Genomic DNA, 18612 nt, shown 5'->3' with positions numbered 1-18612 from the left:
ATCTCCCAGCATTCCCCAGCCAACACTGCTGCTTGGAAATGTTGGGAACTGTAGGACATTTTACAGACTAAACATGCATAGGATTGTGCCTTTAATTGATTTTCTGCTGTAAAAACATACACACACACCCCGGATGAGAGGGTTACAAGTAGAAGATGGCATCATCTGGACCTTCCTAAAAATGAGTGCCGCAGGACGATGGCATGATAAAATCCTCATCTGGAAGCATCCTAGGTGTCCAGCAGTCTGGTAGAGAATTCAGGGGTTGATGAGACATAGTTGAACGGCCAAGGTTAAGAGCTAAGGGTTGTCTTCATGTGGATGAATAAGCACAAAGCAGCAAGGCTGGAGAATTAGTGGCTGGACAAGGCACAAGGACAGGTAGTAGGGGGAAAGTCTGAAACAATACACAACCTCACATCAATGCACTAACAACCAGACTTTATAAAGGTGCCTGAGTCCTGGATCACGAAATTCCATCAAGCCTCCTGCCCATGTTGCTGTTCCAGCTTGCTGTTGCTGTCTGCCCGGATTCATTATTTCACTTACCCAGAAATAATGAATCTGTTTTCCCTGTACAGATGTCAGGGTTCCTTATGGTCCTCCCACCCCAACCGCTAATCTTAACTCACTCTCAGAATTGATTTAGCATCCAGCCTCTGTCCCATTTAATATCACTCCTTCCCTTGCCCTAGGAAGAAAGCAGATACTTTTCAGTTTGAAAAATTCCGCCCAACACCAGGTATGATAACTACTTAATAATAATAAAATAACGAGAACAACAACTTGTGGCCCTCTCCATTGGCTATGTTGGCTAGGAGTTGTAGGTCAAAACATCTAGATGGCCACAAGTTGCCCACCCCTGAACTAGAAGGATGTGGGGATCTTCCACACTGAAACAACGGTCTTGTTTTTAACAGGGTTCTTAACACTGCAATCATGTATACGTCTACTCAAAAGTAAGTCCCACTGAATTCAACTTACCTAGTCAACTTACGTAGTCTTACTCCTAGGTAAGTGGAGGGGGTAGGATTACAGCCTGAATACAAAAGGGGATGGGAACAGCTAACAATATGGCAGAGAAAAACCTTAAAGCACCTACTCAGAAAGAGAGTCTCTGGCTATCTGATACCTCATCCAGCAGGGAGGAGCTTTTACAAAATGGCGGGCATGTCACAGATAGCTGGCTCAATCGTGGACTGTATTTCCTTTGAATCTTAATATGACATTCTGTTGTTTTAAAAAATGACTTTTAATAAATTGTTAAGCCTTCTGTGCATTACAGATGTGCAACCCTTCTGCGTGACCCCTGGTAGTAAGAAATGGGTCTACTGGTGGTGACAAGGCAAATGATTTCCAACTCACAAAAAGAGAATATTCATTTTCCTCTGTCTTGCCAAATAATGGTGTGAGGGCCAATCTATGTTACACAGAATGGCCCTGTTCTTACATTATGTCCCTGGCCTGGGAGCTATTGCAGTGTGGCTTCTTCCTGCACCATCGGGGTAATGTGAGAACTTCTGGACTATATGGAAGGAACCCCACTGTGGCTTTTCTGCTCCCCACCCAACCTGCCCCACTCTTCAGCAGTTTTTTCAGTGGTCACTGTTGGCAGTTGGTGCTGCTGCTAGAGAGGATCATTTCAGGGTCTGGAAGTGACGATTCATCTACCTCCTGGGCAGAGCTCCATAGAACCCATCACCACTTACTCCACCTGGGATTGAGCCCTGCTCCATACATTGTAACATCTTTGGAAGAAACAGGCATTCAACAGCTGCAAAAGACACTATCCTTTGGCTTTTGGGACTGGTTGTTTCTGGTGTTTTTGATTGATGTTTTTTAAAAAGTGTGTTTATATTTTTATTATTTATTATGTCTTATTTCCCTCTTGCAAGGAACCCACAGTGACTTACATGATCCTCCTCTCCATTTTATCCTCACAACAACCTGTGAGGTAGGCTAGGGTGTGAGTCAGTGACTGGCCCAAAGTCATCCTGTGATCTTCATGGGCCAAGTGGGGACTACAACCCGGATCTCCCAAGTCCCAGTCCAACACTCTAACCACTACACCATGCTGGCTCTCCTTTACATTGACAGTGTCATTTTAATTTTATTTGGCTTTTTAAAATCCCCCCAAACCATTCAATTTCCTTAGATTGTGAACCCATTAGGGCCAGAAGGTTTTAACTTTTAGAAAAACTGCTGTAACTGCTCAGAAAAACTGCTCAGAGCCCATGGGATACAGCAGATAGAAATCAAATCAAACAGTGATGATCCTGTTTCTTATAATGGCGGTCTGATATGGGGAGGAGCCAATGGCTCCTTTGTGGCTCCAGACTTTTCACATTACTCCTGTGGTGTGAGAAGAACCTATGTTGGCTGATACACCCCCAGTGTAGTAGCCGAAGGAGAGCAGTGAAGTGGCAGAATATGATGGTATATTTCTGGTACATTTCCCTTCAGACCTCTCCACCACATAAAAATCTCTCTGCATATAGTAAATTAGTGCATCAGCGAGAGGGCTAAACCTCTCTTTCAGATGTGCTAGTTTACTACATGCAAGGAGGTTGGGAGTGCAGGGGTTTGTATCATAGGGAAGCATTCAATACTATTTATCTTTGTAAGCTGCCCTGGGAGCCTTTTTGGGAGGCTGAAGAGTGGGGTAAAAATGCTGTAAACACACAAATAATATGAACCCCTCCACCTGGAGTCTGAAGTGGTACCATCCAGAATTATACTACAACCGTCAATTACATCTTTTGGCATTGCATAATGTGTTGATTGACTCTCTGAGCTGTTGAAAAGGCCACACTGTATCTAGAGATGTGAAGCCCCCCTTCCCCAAATATAGAAAAGGTGTGGGGGAACCAGAAAAATTTGTGGGGGGAACCCCCTCCCATTTCCCCCAAACCCTTGCCTTCACATCTCTAATTTGGTCTAGCTAAAGGTGAAGCAGTTTTCAAGGATCTCAGCAGATGGCAGTCCTTACCTGCTCTAAGTAACTACGTTCGCCGGTTAGAAGGCAAATAATTATGTCTTTAAGTGTTTCATTTTAATTCCCTTTATTTCAGTAACCCAAGGATGCAGCAATGTTCAAATAACTGAATTGGTGCTTAAACATGCAGAATGGAAGGAATATACCTCACGTTTCTTGGTTTTTTTATGTTGTTATCTTTTGCGCTGTATGGTCAAGGGGGTTAGGGAAATTATTTACTTTGCGGTTTGGGTTCACAGTCATTGCTAAGAATAAAAGCCACTGTACTGGGAACGTTTCAACACTTTCATTTCTTTAAAATGTCTAAAAATACAGCAGTGAAGTAATCCTTTTTTAATACATTGGCATCAGTGTAATACTTCATATGATATAAGGCTTGTGTGCATTTTGCTGCAGGCACATTCTTATTTTGTTCAGCACTAGCAGATAAGTAAGCAAAGGCCTCTTCACCTTATTGAATCTGTTATCCTATCCTGTTGGTTCTGAGAATGACATGCTTCACGCATGGTTTACAGTTCACATATAGCAGGGGTAGGCAACTTTTGGCCCTCCAGATTTTTTTTAGCCCACAACTCCCATCAGCCCTAGCCAGCATAGCCAATGGTGCAGCATGATGGGAATATAACAATATAAGGAGATGGATCAAGGGTCCATCTAGTCCAGCATTCTGTTCACACAGTGGCCAACCAGCTGTCGACCAGGAACCCACAAGCAGGATACAAGTGCAACAGTACCTTCTTGCCCATGCTCCCCAGCAACTGGTGTACATAAGCTTACTGCCTCTGATACTGGAGATAGCACACAGCCATCAGGACCAGTAGCCATTGATAGCCTTCTCCAGGAATTTGTCTAACCTCCTTTTAAAGCCATCCAAATTGGTGGCCATCACAACATCCTGTGGTAGCGAATTCCATAGCTTAACCGTGCGCTGTGTGAAGAAGTGCTTCCTTTTATCTGTCCTGAATCTCCCACCAATCAGCTTCATGGGATGACCCCGGGTTCTAGTATTATGAGAAAGGGAGAAAAATGTCTCCCTATCCACATTCTCCACACCATGCACAGTTTTGTATACCTCTAGGGAAGTTGTAGAAAATTATGGGAGCTGTAGGCCACAAGTTGCCCACGCCTGACATATAGGGCTTCTTCACGTGGAGCTTTTATCCTGCTATTGGGATTGGTTACTCACGGACGTTTGCGGGTGTTAGATAAAAAGTTCTTGCTTCCGGTTTAGAAGAAAAGGATGCCAGGCAGGCAGCAGTGGATCCAACACTATTTTATTGAAACGTTTTGCAAAACGGGTGCAGAGCAGTCTGGACCCCGAGACACATGTGCAAAAGCCTTTTATACCATATCACTTCTATTGTTCTTGCCAGTAACCAATGAAACAGTCAATACATCAGCTTACCAAGTCAATAGCCAATAAACAGTATCAGCTTACCAAGCCGTTAGTCATGAGCGCGTCATTATGGTTCTCCTTTTGGCTCCGCCCACATTTTTCCCGCCACTCGGGCTCCTACGTAACTGAGGCGCCAACGGTTATGGAGTCTCTTTTTCTAACAATTCCCTCCTTTAAGTCTTTACTCATGTCTTAAAGCGTTTAAAACGGAGCCTCTTTATTGGTACAATAAAGCCAGAGCATCTGTTTTGACAGAGCGGTTTCTATCAGTCGCTGGGATAAGCCTCTAACACAGGGGATAATGCAGCAACCAAATAATACCAGAACTCCTACTACCACTACAAGCGAGATAAGGATTGAGGCTGCTAGGTGTTTCCATTTTCCAAACCACTTTTCTAACCAGGCGGTCACGGGGTTGTTAATTTCTGAATTCTCAGCTAACTCCTCGGATAAGGCGGTGAGGCTCCGCAAGGCCCTTGTTACTGTGCCATCTGGAGCAGTGTTGTTAGGGATGAAGGTGCAACATCACCCACCTAGCATAACACATTCCCCTCCTTTTTCTGCTAACATCATATCAAGAACACGCCGATTTTCCTAGGCCATTTGGCTAGTGGCATCTAGTTGCTCAGCCAATCCCTTTACAGCATTACGGGTATAGTTTATTGCGAATCTGGCACTCCTCTTCTCCCCATGCGTTAGGGTGCTGGAACAAACGGATCACACAGGTGAGGAGGGAGGGAGTGTCCTATCCCAGAGGAAAAGGCTGTACCCTTGCTACCGATCTTCCTGCAGCACAAATAAAACAGTCAGACTTATTTAAGGAATTCGCGGTGTACTTTACCCATTCTAGCCACACATTATCAGTTTCTTCTGTTATTGGGACCCCTAATCTGGCTTTCCAGGGACGCTTTTCCACCTCAGGAATTTGCACCAAAGGTAGTTTGGGAGACGCAGGTGGTCAAGGGTCTCTTTTGACGGGGATTAGTTTACCTTCTTTTTCTTTTGCCTTCCGTATTAGCTGATTGACGGTTTGGTGAACCTGTGATGGACTCCACTCACCTAACTCCCATTGAGGAATAGTCCTCACACTCCCTGGTTCTGGTAGCTCCCCTCTGTGGAGGCAAACTGTGCTACTTACTGGTAGAGTGCCTCTCTTTTCACCAGTGTAAAGTGGCTTAATCAACTGTACTTTATAAACCCCTATCCCATTACAAGTGGTGGATTTCTTGGACTTATAGTACTCCACTCCCAAAGAGGACCTATAGAATGCCTCTCCCCAGTGCCCATTTTCTTGGCAACAGTTCCTTGTTGCCCCGGCTGTTATGCAGGACAGCAACATCAGGATCCATAGCCACTTTATTTTAACAATAGTGGTTATGTTATCAAGCCCAATTGAGTCGGATCCCGGCCTTTCTTAGGTGCTGAGATTTATAAACAAGAGGCGATTGTGGCTCCTGGATGGCTTCTTTGCCTGTGTCTCTGGCAGCTTCCAGTGGGGTGCCAGGGAGCAGAGGACCGTTGCTCGTGTCCTCCGGTTCTCTCCAGGTGACAGGAGGAGGCAGGGGTCGTCTAAATGGCTCTAATCGACTGCAATGTGTCCATTTGCTAGAACCTACAAGTTTTATACATGAATGGCTGGTTGGTCCCACTAGGTAGGGCCCTTCCCACCCTTCTTTTAAAGCTTCTTTATTTTATTTTTTCAGCAATACTTCATCTCCCGGTTGGAAGAGATGGATGGGGGCATCCAGCGGCAATCTCTGGAACGGGACAGAGTAGGCTCGTAGCTGTGAAAGAACAGACTAGAGAAGTCAACTGGCCCTTTAACATTTGATCTCCCATTTGACCTCCTCCCTCTTTTTGCAGTGTACCCGAGGCGGGAATCCAAATATTCGTTCAAAGGGGGACAGCTTTATGTCTTTTCTTGGCATTTTTCGAAACTTTGTTAGGGCTATTGGCAGAGCCTCAACCCAAATGAGTCTTACCCCTTGCTGGAACTTGGTTAGAGTCTCCTTAAGACTCTGATTGGTTCTTTCAACCTGCCCACTCACCTGGGGTCTCCAGGGGCAGCGTAAGTGCCACTCTACCCCCAGGGCTCGTGCCAACCCTTGCGTAACAGCTGAGGTGAAATGTGAGCCCTGGTTGGATTCTATAACTTCAGGCAAGGAGAACCGGGGCACCACCTCCTGTAACAACTTAGCAACTACAGTTTTTGCTTGACAGTTTCTGCATGGGAACGCTTTTACCCACCCCGTCACTATTACAAGCAAATACCTGTAACCCCTACACGGTGGCATTTCAGCAAAATCAATCTGTACCCTCTGGAAGGGATAGTACGCCCATGGTCGCCCTCCTTTTGGTGGAGGGGGTGCCCTGGGGGAGTTAGTTTTCTGCCAGACCTCGCAGGTTGTGGCTAGTCGATAGGCGCATACAGTTAGGCCAGGAGAGACAAATAGCCTCTTGCAATAGTCCATCATGGCTGATGCCCCAGGGTGTCTAAGAGAATGATGCACTTGTTCTAGGATAGCTCCCTGCAGGGTCTGCGGGAGAAGCAGTCTTCCATCCGTCATCTGGATCCATTCATCGTTGCGGGGACTCACTTTGTGTTCTTGTGCCATTTGCAACTCAGAGGGGGAGTATGTGGGGCGCTCTTCCCTTCTGGGTAGGACAAGGAATGTCCCTTGGATTCCTTCCTTGGCTGCTCTCTTTGCGGCCTCATCTGCCCTTTGATTTCCCCGCTTCCACTTTTCTTCTCTCTCCCTTCCATGGGCTCGGACGTGGATAACAGCTACTTGCAAGGATAGTTGGAGGGCATCTAGAAGGTCCACTATTAAGCCGCCATTGGCTACCGGGGATCCATTTGCTGTAAGGAATCCCCTCTCCTTCTACAGTTGTCTGTGAGCATGCACAACGGCAAAGGCGTTTTTGCTGTCGGTGTACTCGCTTCCCTTTGCCTGCCTGCAGGGCTCTTGTTAAGGCTACCAACTCAGTGGATTGGGCGGAGAAATGAGGAGGCAGTCGTTCTTCGTGTACACTCTCGTCTTGGGTAACGACAGCCGCTCCTGTGTAACGCTTTCCATCTAACATGTAACTAGACCCGTCTACAAACAGATCTTCGGCTCCCTTTATTGGTTCATCTTCAAGATATGGCCGGCCTTTGGTGTCTAGGTCTAGTACTTCGAGGCAATCATGATCTGGGAGCCCCGGTCTACTTGTGCCCTGTATTGTCAGCAACAGTGTGGCGATATCAACTTGGATTTGGTATGGCCAGGGCAGGTGGCGACACAAGGGCAGCTTTGAGACTGAGGAAAGACTTATTTATTTCTTTTTAGTCCATTTTCATTTATTTAATTTATCTTTTTGCAGCGCCTCATATAGCGGTCGTGCCGTCTCCCCATCCATGTAGACAAGAGGGTGGGCAGCTGGCTGGGGTTGAGGCACATGGAGATCCACCCAGGAGGAGATTTTACATCTCACAGAGTTGCGTTAGGGCAGGGCCCCTAGAGGTCTTCATCACCAATGCCCTCAAAGGCGTAGTTGCCATGGAAGTTGTTGGCCCCAATGTCAGCAGAAGAGCTGGAATGGCTGATGGCACACAGACTGACGGAGCCCAGTTTGCTTGAGACCTTTGCAATAGACTCCCTGCTTGCATCAGGAGAATCCAAAAGAGGGGGAGCCTTTACTGATTGCTGGCTGCTTAGTCAATAAGTCCCTTCTTAACAATGCCACCGGACAGGAGGGGGTACAGACAAACGCGTGTTTTAGGTGTGTTTTCCTAACCTTGGTGAGCAAGGGATGAGAAAGGGGCACTCGGGTTGCCCTTCCCTCGATCCTCATTATGGTGGTAGATCCCCCACTTCCTGTTGGTGGCCTGCTAAGGGGGAGGATGGACAAGGCGGCCCCTGTATCTACAAGGGCATCGTAGGAGCGGCCCCCAACTTTAATTTTGACCATGGGGTTCCCTCTTGCCTCGGAGATGGCCAAGAGGGGGCCGGGCCCCTGTCTGTCCTAATCTCTTGTTCATACAATACTCTTTGCTCTTCCCCTCTACTTTCTTTCTCTTTCTGTTTTAGGGCTTCACAGTCTCGCTTTCAGTGCCCAATCTTTTTACAGAAGGCACTGATCTTTTCCTAAGGGAGGCCCTTTTCTGTTCCCCTTTCCACCCTTCTTAACCCCTCCTTGCTCTGGCCTGAGAACGGCAGCGAGGAGTTTTGCTTGCCTCTTGTCTTTCTTAAACATTCTGAACTACCTCTAGTAAAACACTTAGGTCAGCCGCCAATCCTTTCTCAACCTTCTGCAACTTCTTTCTGATGTCTTGGCAACTATTTCCCACGAACTGAGTCGTGAGGATCCTTAAATTATTTGGGTCATTCAAGTCAACATCAGTATACTTGGCGAAGGCTTCCCTTAGCCTTCGGAGGAACACGGCAGGAGGCTCGTTTTTGTCTTGTTTTAAAGTCAGAACTTTTTGCAAATTGGAGGCCCTCTGCGCGGCTTGTCTCATGCCTGCTAAAATGAGCTGAAAATACGGCATGCCTCTGCCTTTGTGCAGCGGTGGCTAGTCTCTGATCAGGCTGTCTTAAAGGCAACACCGCTGCTATCTCATCTTCGGTCACAAAGGGGAGCTCCTCCCTAAGCTTGGCACGCGCACCGGCAAGAATAGTCCATTTCTGACTAAGGAAACAAGTGTTTAACAACATCTGTGTGTCGTCCCAGGTAGGACTGTGTGTGAGCCTCACATTTTCTATTAAGGACACCAATGGACCGGGGTCCTCCTCAAAGGGAGGATTGAACTGTTTCCAATTGTACAGATCAGACGTCGTAAAGGGGACGTAAACAAACATTGTCCCCTGAGGGTGTTGGGCGGTAGGATCGGGGACCTCTCTAATAGGGAAAGTCAATTTTACTGGTGACTGAGGGTCCTTTCGTAAATTGTAATTAGGCCCTCCTTTGGTTTGCCCCTCTTTATCAGGCGCCTTTTCCTGGGTTCGAGGTCCCCAAGCACCCTTCATCTCTTTAAAATCTTTCTCGAGGGCGTCCAAACGATCTTGGAGAGTGTCCTTGAACTCAGTCATAGACCCAATCTCAGGAATTTTTAACGGTTGCAACTCTTGGGCAGGCTCCCTTGGGGGAAATGGAGGCTGGGGCGGGCGTGGTCCCCTCCTGACAGCTGTCCCGTAGGGAGGAGGAAGCAACGGATCCTCGGGGGCCGTAGCTACCACCCTAGGTGTTCCCTTCCTCGTCAATTTTTTTCTCAGTTATCACAGGGAGGGCCAAGGACATACATTTAACTACCCACGGGGCGGGCCTGCTGCCGAGAGGTACGCAAGTTGCCCATGAATCAATATAGGGAAACTGATCCCAACTTCCCCTTTGCGTTACTATTATGCGCACAGCAGATACCAAGGTTGGGTCAAAGACCCCTCAGGTGGCCATCTGGGTTCTAATACCGGCCATTCCCGGGCACAAAGAAGGACAAGTCAATCCTTCGTCATCTTAGTTCCGTAATCCTGCTTAAAATGTGACCAGTTGCGCAAACAACACTCCAAGGGCGTATGGGACTCTTCCGTGAGCCTGGATTGGGACCCGCCCATGACGGTGGGATTTCACTCAACAAATCTCGCGCTTCGCCCTCCTCTGACCCAGCCCGTCGCAGAGACAAGGAAATGCAGATCGGGGCTCCTCACTCGCTTCGCCCGTAGGCGTCTCACACAATCACAAACACACCACCGTCCCGCGTGTGTCCCCTAAAGTAAGCTGTTTCACTTACCCCGAGGCCTCCTCTGTCCCGCCCGCAGCCGCGTCCAGCTGCCTATTGATCCACTGCCGGTGCCAAAAAGGAGTGATCACGTCTCCCTCTCCCTCTGGCGTTGGTCCCCAAGCGCCTCCGCCGCCGCCATCGTGAGGAGAAGGCAACGTAAAACAACCGCCTGTGGCCACTTCTCCTCTGCGGCCCCTTGGCTCAGCACGAAGGGGACGCGCCCCGAAGCAGGATCCGAGTCATGGCACCAAATTGTTAGATAAAAAGTTCTTGCTTCTGGTTTAGAAGAAAAGGATGCTGGGCAGGCAGCAGTGGATCCAACACTATTTTATTGAAACGTTTTGCAAAACGGGTGCAGAGCAGTCTGGACCCCGAGACACATGTGCAAAAGCCTTTTATACCATATCACTTCTATTGTTCTTGCCAGTAACCAATGAAACAGTACATCAGCTTACCAAGTCAATAGCCAATAAACAGTCAGTATCAGCTTACCAAGCCGTTAGTCATGAGTGCGTCATTATGGTTCTCCTTTTGGCTCCGCCCACATTTTTCCCGCCACTCGGGCTCCTACGTAACTGAGGCGCCAACGGTTATGGAGTCTCTTTTTCTAACACGGGTCCTTTAGATGATGTTGGCAACCTCCAGGGTGTCTCCCGCATCAAATGACCTTTATTCCCTTTATAAAAAGATCAGAGATGAGCTATCAAATTACCCCGCTTAAGTTCTGCTTGAGTTCCCTCTGTGAAAAGAGAAAAAGCCGCAATAAGAGGAGCTAGACCAATGAAACATATGGAAGATTCAGATGAGGGGGGGAAAGGGTGGGTGGAGGAAACGTGTGTAAAGGGAGTCTGTCATGATCATGCTTTTAAAATGGAAGCAGAAAGCCCCATTTAAATGTGGGATTTTAGGCTGGAGTAGAGATGCTCATAGTCTTAGTGTATAGGATGCATGTTCAACAGAGTTTGGGAGCAAACCTTGGCTTGTGTACCTTTTCTCTGTGTAAAGGATGTTAAGTGTCAGCCAGGATGTATACATGTAGATTTCTACACAAGTATGCCCCTCTCATGCAGGCCATCTGCCATGAAAAAAGGATGTCTAGATTGCATGAGTGTATCAGTGTTTATGCTCCCAGGCCCCCATTCATGATAAAGGGTATGTGTGTGTATAGGACATCCAAGTTCAAGGTTCATTTCCACACCTTGGCTTGGGCACTGGCTGCATATCTGTTGAATTGCTATAATTCTCTTTGCGTGAGGCTGCCATTGGGAGTTTACCACTGTAACTCAGTGGCAAAACACCACAGAGGCACAGAAGAGGCATACTTAGCTTGAAAATCAGAAAATCAGTTTCTGTGGACATTTGCCAGTGAAATTTGGTGGCAAACAGCTGATTTTTTTTTGCTGCTGCTGCTAAACTTCAGCAGCACACGGGTGGCACTGGGGGGCCACCTGTTGCACTCCCCTGCTTTAAAACAGGAATGGGCAGAATTTAGGTCAGGATTTACTGGTCGATTCCTGTGTGGTATACATTAGATCTCCAAGGGTTTCTGACTTTAACAAGAGCAAGGAGATGATAGATCGCTAGATAGCTACATAGATAATACTAATAAGCTCTGCAATGTCGGGCCTTGTATTAATTGCTTATCTCTCATCCTCGGTGTTCCTCATCTGTACAATAGAAATACTAATTATTTGCTTTTGACCAGGTCTTTGTTCAGCTCTGCGGGCCAGTTTTAGAGTGATGGATTAGAATCCCTGATCTCTGCTAACTCAAAACGTGTAAATGTGTATTCAGAGGCCCTTCTCACTTGCCCACTGCCAAGGGCAGTTAGGCTGGTGAATATAAGGGAGAGGGCCTTTTCAGTGGTGGTCCTGCACCTCTAGAATCAACTTCCATCAAGGATTTTTCAGTCTCCTTCTTTGCAGGTCTTCAGAAAGGTTCTGAAGACCCACCTGTGTTCACTGGCTTCCCCTAATATGTGGGCTGCAGGTTTTATTGGCAATCTGTGATTATAGTGCTTTATAGTGTTCTATTGTATATTTCTCTATTGCCTATATGTATACTTTTTAAAAAATCTTGCATGCCACCTTGAGAGGATCCTACCCTTAAAGGTGGCCTAAAGATAATTTTAAATAATAAAAAGAAAGAATATATCCTAGTTCATGGGGTGCAGTAGATAATTAACTCTGCCTGAGTCACAATTTTGTGTCGGGCTATTGTTGATAGAACTCAAAAAATACATCCCAGAAGCCTGAAGTCTGCCCAGCCCTGCTCTAAATGGTTGGGGTTCAGGATGTCTCAGAGATTGCATCCTCCCATATGAGTCTACGCAAGAACTTTGCACAGCTTGAGGCCCTTTTTCTTGCCTCCACTCCCGAAAGACGTTTGGTTGGTGGGGATGAAAGAAAGGATCTTTTTCATTGTGACACCCAGATTGTGAAATACTCTCTCCAGAGAGGTTTATCTGCCCCCCCCCCGCCTTTGCAGGTACACTGCCTGCAGTAATAGAAAACTCTTATTTCAGTGGGCATTTCTTAGTTAACTGCCTTCTGACTAGTTTTTTGCTCTTTTCTCTCTGCTGTTTTATTGTTGGTGGTGTATTGTTTGATTATATTTTATCTTGTTTTGTCATCTTGTTTCATGTTATGATGTTGTAAGCCACCTTGAGTGGGCATTTTTTCTAGAAAGACAGGAAATACATTTTGATATAAATATATATATAAATGTGTGACTAAGATACCAAAAAAAGGAGGGATATAAGGGAAAGACATTCCAAGCATCAGCCAAGATCACCGCTGTACTTCAAATAATAAATTAACAACAACAAAAAACCTGTCATGCGGAAAAGTATATATTAAAAAAGCCTTGGGATTCTTAGCCATTATAATATATATCTTACACCTGAGAGATTTTGGGCAGTGATTTATTATATAGTGGTGATCTTGTATAATATCAGGGCTTTGTGGGAATCAGCCCAGTGTATCACATTTGGTTAACTACACAGCATATGTTTAGTGAGATGATTAAGAGGGATAGGTCAGCCATCTTTTTTCCTGGCTACCGACCAAAAAGAGTGAAGTTGGTCCTTGGGCAGCCCTTTTAAGCTCACTTTGGTACTTTTATTACAGAGCAATCCTATGGCTCCCAGGTGGTGTCTGGGGAGCCATAAGATGGTGCAGATCTCTGCGGCAGCCATAGACAGAGCTACGACTGCAGAGGAGATCTGGGGCACCATCACACAAGGTTTTTATTGTGCGCTCATGGAAGTTTGTGGGTCTGTTTCATGATGTTAACCTCCAGGGCACATCCAGTGGTATTTCCCAGTTATTCCATGTTAAAAAGATCCGGAGATAATGAGCTAATAAAATATTCTGGATTTTCCTTACTGTGGGTAGTCGTTGTTGCGCTATTAAAATAGCCACGAGATGGTGCTATTTCATTGACGCCTATGGAACACTGAAAATTAAAAACTTCCCCTCTCTGCAATCATGCAGTCGCTGTCTGGGATCCCGTGGTAAAGGCTTCACAATGGGAGGACTGCAGAGTTTTTTCTTTAATGTAGAGATGCCCCCTATCGTGGATCTTTCCCCCTCCCTCCATAGCCACTGCGGAAAGCTTCATGATGGCCTCTCTTCCGAGGTCGTAACTGTGCAACCTCGGAAGAGATGTCAGAGAAGAAGAAAAGGGGGCAAGACGGTGGGTGTGGAGTGGAGGAGGGCCTGGATCCCCTTGTTCAGGCCCAGTGTCAGCGGTCACCATGGCATGGGCAGACAGCTGACAGGGCCCACAGGCTCAGAAGGGTCCGTCTGCCCCTGAGCCTGCCACAACTGCTGCCATTCCCTTCTTGCCCTCCCTGCCAACCCCACCAGAATCACCATGGCCAAGCCTGCAGGCCCTGTGGCACCATATTTTAAAAGATTAAAAAAAAAGCGCTACATTTTGAGTAGTGGCAATCTGAACCAATCAGACCCTACCTTGGCGGGGATGGGACACAGCTAATGAGGGCACAGGGCTGTCTCGATGTCACTCCTGTACCCTCATTGGCTGAGTCACCCCCCCCCCCCGGCAGCATCTGATTAGTTCAGATCACTGCTACTCAGAACATAAGTTTGAAAATCCAGCTTTCAGAATCGTGCAGGTGGTGCCTGTGCTTGGTGGGCTGGGTGCCATGGTGCTTTGCTAGCGCAGCTGGTCTGGCCAGGTGAGGAGCTGCCGCCACTGCCACCAGGTAAAAAACGACAGAGGTTGGATGGGCAGGTAGGCAGGGTGGGCAGATGGGGAGGTGCATGTGGATGGACAACTTCAGCGGGTGGGTGGGTGGCTTGGTTGGGACGTCGGGTGCGTGGCAAGGGCGTCAGAGTGGTGGCAGCCTCAGTGGTGGCAGAGGCTGATAGATGGCCCATTAGAGTCTGGCACCAGCCCTTCCCTTGATCCAAGTGTCTCTCTTTCGCCACCCCAGCCCACTGCCTGGTAAGCAAGCTAGACAGGCAGTGTAAATGGAACTCCTACACAATAATTAAAATGACATGATATTATCTGGCAATGTCCTTTCTTATATACAAGTTCCTGTTTGAAACAGGTAAGTCTGGTTCAGATAAAGCCCTTCCCAATATTAATCGCATTCTCCTTGTAGGTTCAGCATGTGTTATTAGTTTTGCATACGTGGAAGGTGAGAGATTACTTGTGACGAGCCTATTCATTGTCCCTTGGGTGACCTCTCTTAACTGCCACAATGCCAGTTTTTGTTCCTGACGTTGGGGAGAGGATGTCAGGGTGGAAACTGAGCCCATAGAACCCCAGAGCAGTTCTGACTCTGAGGAAGAACAGCAATCCATGGGAGAGGAGCTCGCTCATCTCTCACAAGCACAGCAGCTGGCAGAGATTCCTCCTGCCAGCATTCCTGGGAGAGATAGTGACCCTGGCAGTGGGAGAGTGCTGGAGGGGGGCTTGCTGGATGCTCGGCACAGGCGCAGGGAGCGGCGACAGATGGAGGGCGCCGAAAGGAGGCACTCCACTTGTTTGGTCCTCAAACAACGGTCGCGTCCCGAGGACCCAAGGGAAAGAGGGAGGATCTCTCCATAGCCCATAAGTTCAGAGTCTTTCTGCCGTTCTCCTTCAAACGGGGACCAACTGCCTTACCTGGAGCTTAGGCTACTCTGCTAACTACCCCAGTGCAGTTCCTTGCTTAGTCTCTAGTGATTAGTATCTGAAAGAGTCATAAAGTAATAAAGGAATAAAGCCTTGGAAAGAGTCCTCGTCGTCTGTGTTCTGAGTTGGCTATTGGAGGGGACTGTAAGAGGCAGCTACGGCGCTCCTGAAAGAGGAAGACCAGGCTCCTCTCTGTATTTACCCCCCCTTTTTAATAGTAAAAAGGCACCATTTCACAATAGTACTGTTTGCTGAACCTGCAGACAGGAAGGGCAGTATTCTACACTGCTCCCACACTAGTGAGACCTACCACTAGCACAATGGGAAGCTAGCAGTTCCTGAAACAACTAGAAACAGAAGGGAGTTCTGCTGACCTGTCTGGGAAACCAGTGTTTCCACTAATTTCCAGAGTTGCTTTAGGAAGCACTAGTTTCTGTTGTCCCCTGGTGGGTCCCACTGGAACAACAGAACTAATGGAGGTGCAACGGCAGTATAGTGTAAAGTTATTAAAGACAAAGTGGCTCTTAAATGCCCCAGTAGCACTTTGCTTGTCCACATTAGACAGACTGGTGCTGATATTGGGCTTAAAAAAAAAACATTTCCCATGCTAGAAATCAAGTTTGAAAACCACTGAGGATGACACAGAAAGAACAGGAATCCAGGTGGACAACAAAGTCACCGTGATGCTCCATAAAAAAATGAGTGAACAAAAGATGGCAATTGTCCATAAAAGGGCAAGCATGGAAGTAACCTCCAATGCAGTATGGAAGTATAAGAATACCTATATGGAACTGATCCTGGTTGGACGCTGTCCTGCAGTAACGGTGTCTTATTTGGGAAGACTTGACAACGCTGTCAGGAGCAACGGGCCAGCTTTCTCCAGCCATCAAGCTAGGCCCAGCAAGCACGTATGATGTAACCACCTGGGAACAGGTGTCTTGTAGCTCCCAGTCCCTGGTGCTCAAGGTCAGGCAGAGATTCTGTTAATTGGGACCTGATAACAGCTAGGCCTGGTGGGAAGACTCTGTCCCTTCTGGGGTGGGTTGCCAGGGCTGGGGAATGAAGGGAGTCTGGGTGAAGGTCTGGCTGTCTCCCCTCTTCCTAGCTGTATTCTGATGTGTTAGGCTCCTGGCAAGGATCCTATCCTGGGAGGCCCTTACTTCCGTAGTATATAGGAGGGTAGCCAGCTCTTTAGTCTTTTGCTTGGTTGTACTATCTTGATGGTTCTCTGAATGTTGTACTTTACGTAATTTTTTATTCCCCCTTAACTTTTCCCTTTTAACGTTCCAGCCGTCCTTCTCAAATGTCTAACCAAACAACAGTAACAACAACCTCATTGCATGGGCTCCTTCAGGACTACTCAATTGGCTAGTCCGCATCTTCCCATTTTGTCCATCAGGGTCAAGGGCCAATAGAGCAGCTGTTCCATATCTATCAGGGAGGATAGTTTCCCTCAGGAAACAAGCCCAGGGCAATTCTGAAATGTACTCTTGATTGCAGACAGCCCATAGTGTGGATGATAATGGGTAACGTTGCCATAATGAAGGAGTAGTTTTACTGCATGGTTAACCGAAAGTGGTGGAGGAATTATCAGAGTATGACATTATGACTACTGGAGGCCTTATGCAGTTGCTATGGTCTTTGCAGTTGGTGCATTATTACTGCTTTGCTTGGAGTTCTTTTAATCTTATTATTGAGCTGGTGTGGTACTGCTGCTAGCTGCGTTGAGGATATTGGCAGGCTTGTTTGAATGGAAGCAGAGACAGAGTGGCAGCCATCTTAGCTGGACAGTAAGACCACGTTGTTTTATTTGATTCTAGTCTTTAGAATAGCAGGATGCCCAAACCACTTGTGGGTGGGAAGCAACGTTCTCAATTAGCCAAACCCCTTTGAGGCCATAAAAGATTTCACGTATCATTTTCCTTAACTGGATTTAAATGGGGAGAAATTAAGCGTCTTCTTCCTGCAAAGTTGGCAAATGTGTTGATCTTCACAAAATGACTTGGGATACATCTTCAGTAATTTTGCCAATCAACTGCCTGAGATTCTCTCCCCATTCCTTCCTTTTGAGACTTCACTTTAATTTTGCCGCTGCTTCTCATCACTTCCAGGACTCTGACTATACTAAAATAAAATGTACTTCTAGTAATTAAATTTACTTTTACTGTGTGTCATCTTTTTGCCGCTTGCCTGCCTGTTTATATCCCTCTGAAGAGCTACTGTAACATGGTGCCCTGAAGATCAAAATGGAAGCAAAAATGCAATTCAGCAGAGATGTCATATTCCACAAATCACGTCTTACATATCTGAACCCAAATATGTGCACATAAATTAACCACACATAACAACAGAGAGGAATCAATATATGGTCTTGCTCTAAAAAGAAGCATTCACCTTTTAGGAGAGCATTTAATCAGTTCAGTTAGGATGGTTCAGCCCCACGTCTGACATGCCTTCTCTTACCTGTGCACTGCTCCTTCCCCAGTAACTGTTGTATTTTCTTTAGGGCAATAAACCTTCAACATTTTTAGACCTTTTAATCTCAGCCTGCACATTGGAACCACTTTTCTTTTTTTAATTATATAACCCTCTTTCTCCATTCTCTCCCTCTTTCTCTTTTTTTCTCTATCTTTCTCAAGACCTGCAGAATATTGGTTTAACAGTAATTCCTTCTCCTAAGGAAACCCTGGGAATTGTAGTTCCTGGGGGGCGGAGGTGAGCAGGCAGAGATGGCACAACCAAAGTTGACCCATGTATGTAAAAATCCAACATGCGCAGGCCTCAGTCATGTGGTCGCTTCCCTAGAAAATGTCTAGGGACTGACCGCAAGATTGACGCCTATGCACAGTGGCAGCTGTTGTCCATCAGGGCTGGTGGAGAACAGTGAAAGATCATGTGTGGTACTCATCAGCTGCACAATGGAACAAATGCCCCTGTTTTGGGGGGGATCTCTCTGCCACAAGTGAGTTGGGACAGGCGGGGGGGAGGGGTCCCCACCCCGCTCGTCCCAAACATAGAACTGCCTCTGCCTATGCACGTTGGATATTGTGCTTGTAGACCCATTTTGGACATGCTGTCCTTGTGGAGGGCTGGTGGAGGCAGAGCTGGCATGTCTGGGAGGCATGGTGGATAGGTGCACCTACACTCCACTGCGCCCAATAGGCCAGATCAGCCCAAAGATATCCAAACCGGCCCACAAATGCATGGGTACTGCCAAAAGTCACAAGCCTTCTTCCTCGTCCCTGTGACAGCCAGTAATAGAAAATAATGCTGAAAATTACCCACCCCTGCAAGCAACGGCTGATAAAGCGAAGC

Source organism: Heloderma suspectum, chromosome 1, assembly GCF_057233095.1.
Source record: "Heloderma suspectum isolate Gila_16-S chromosome 1, 16-S_ref, whole genome shotgun sequence".
NCBI lineage: Eukaryota > Metazoa > Chordata > Lepidosauria > Squamata > Helodermatidae > Heloderma > Heloderma suspectum.
Note: the sequence above shows the minus strand (reverse complement) of the source record.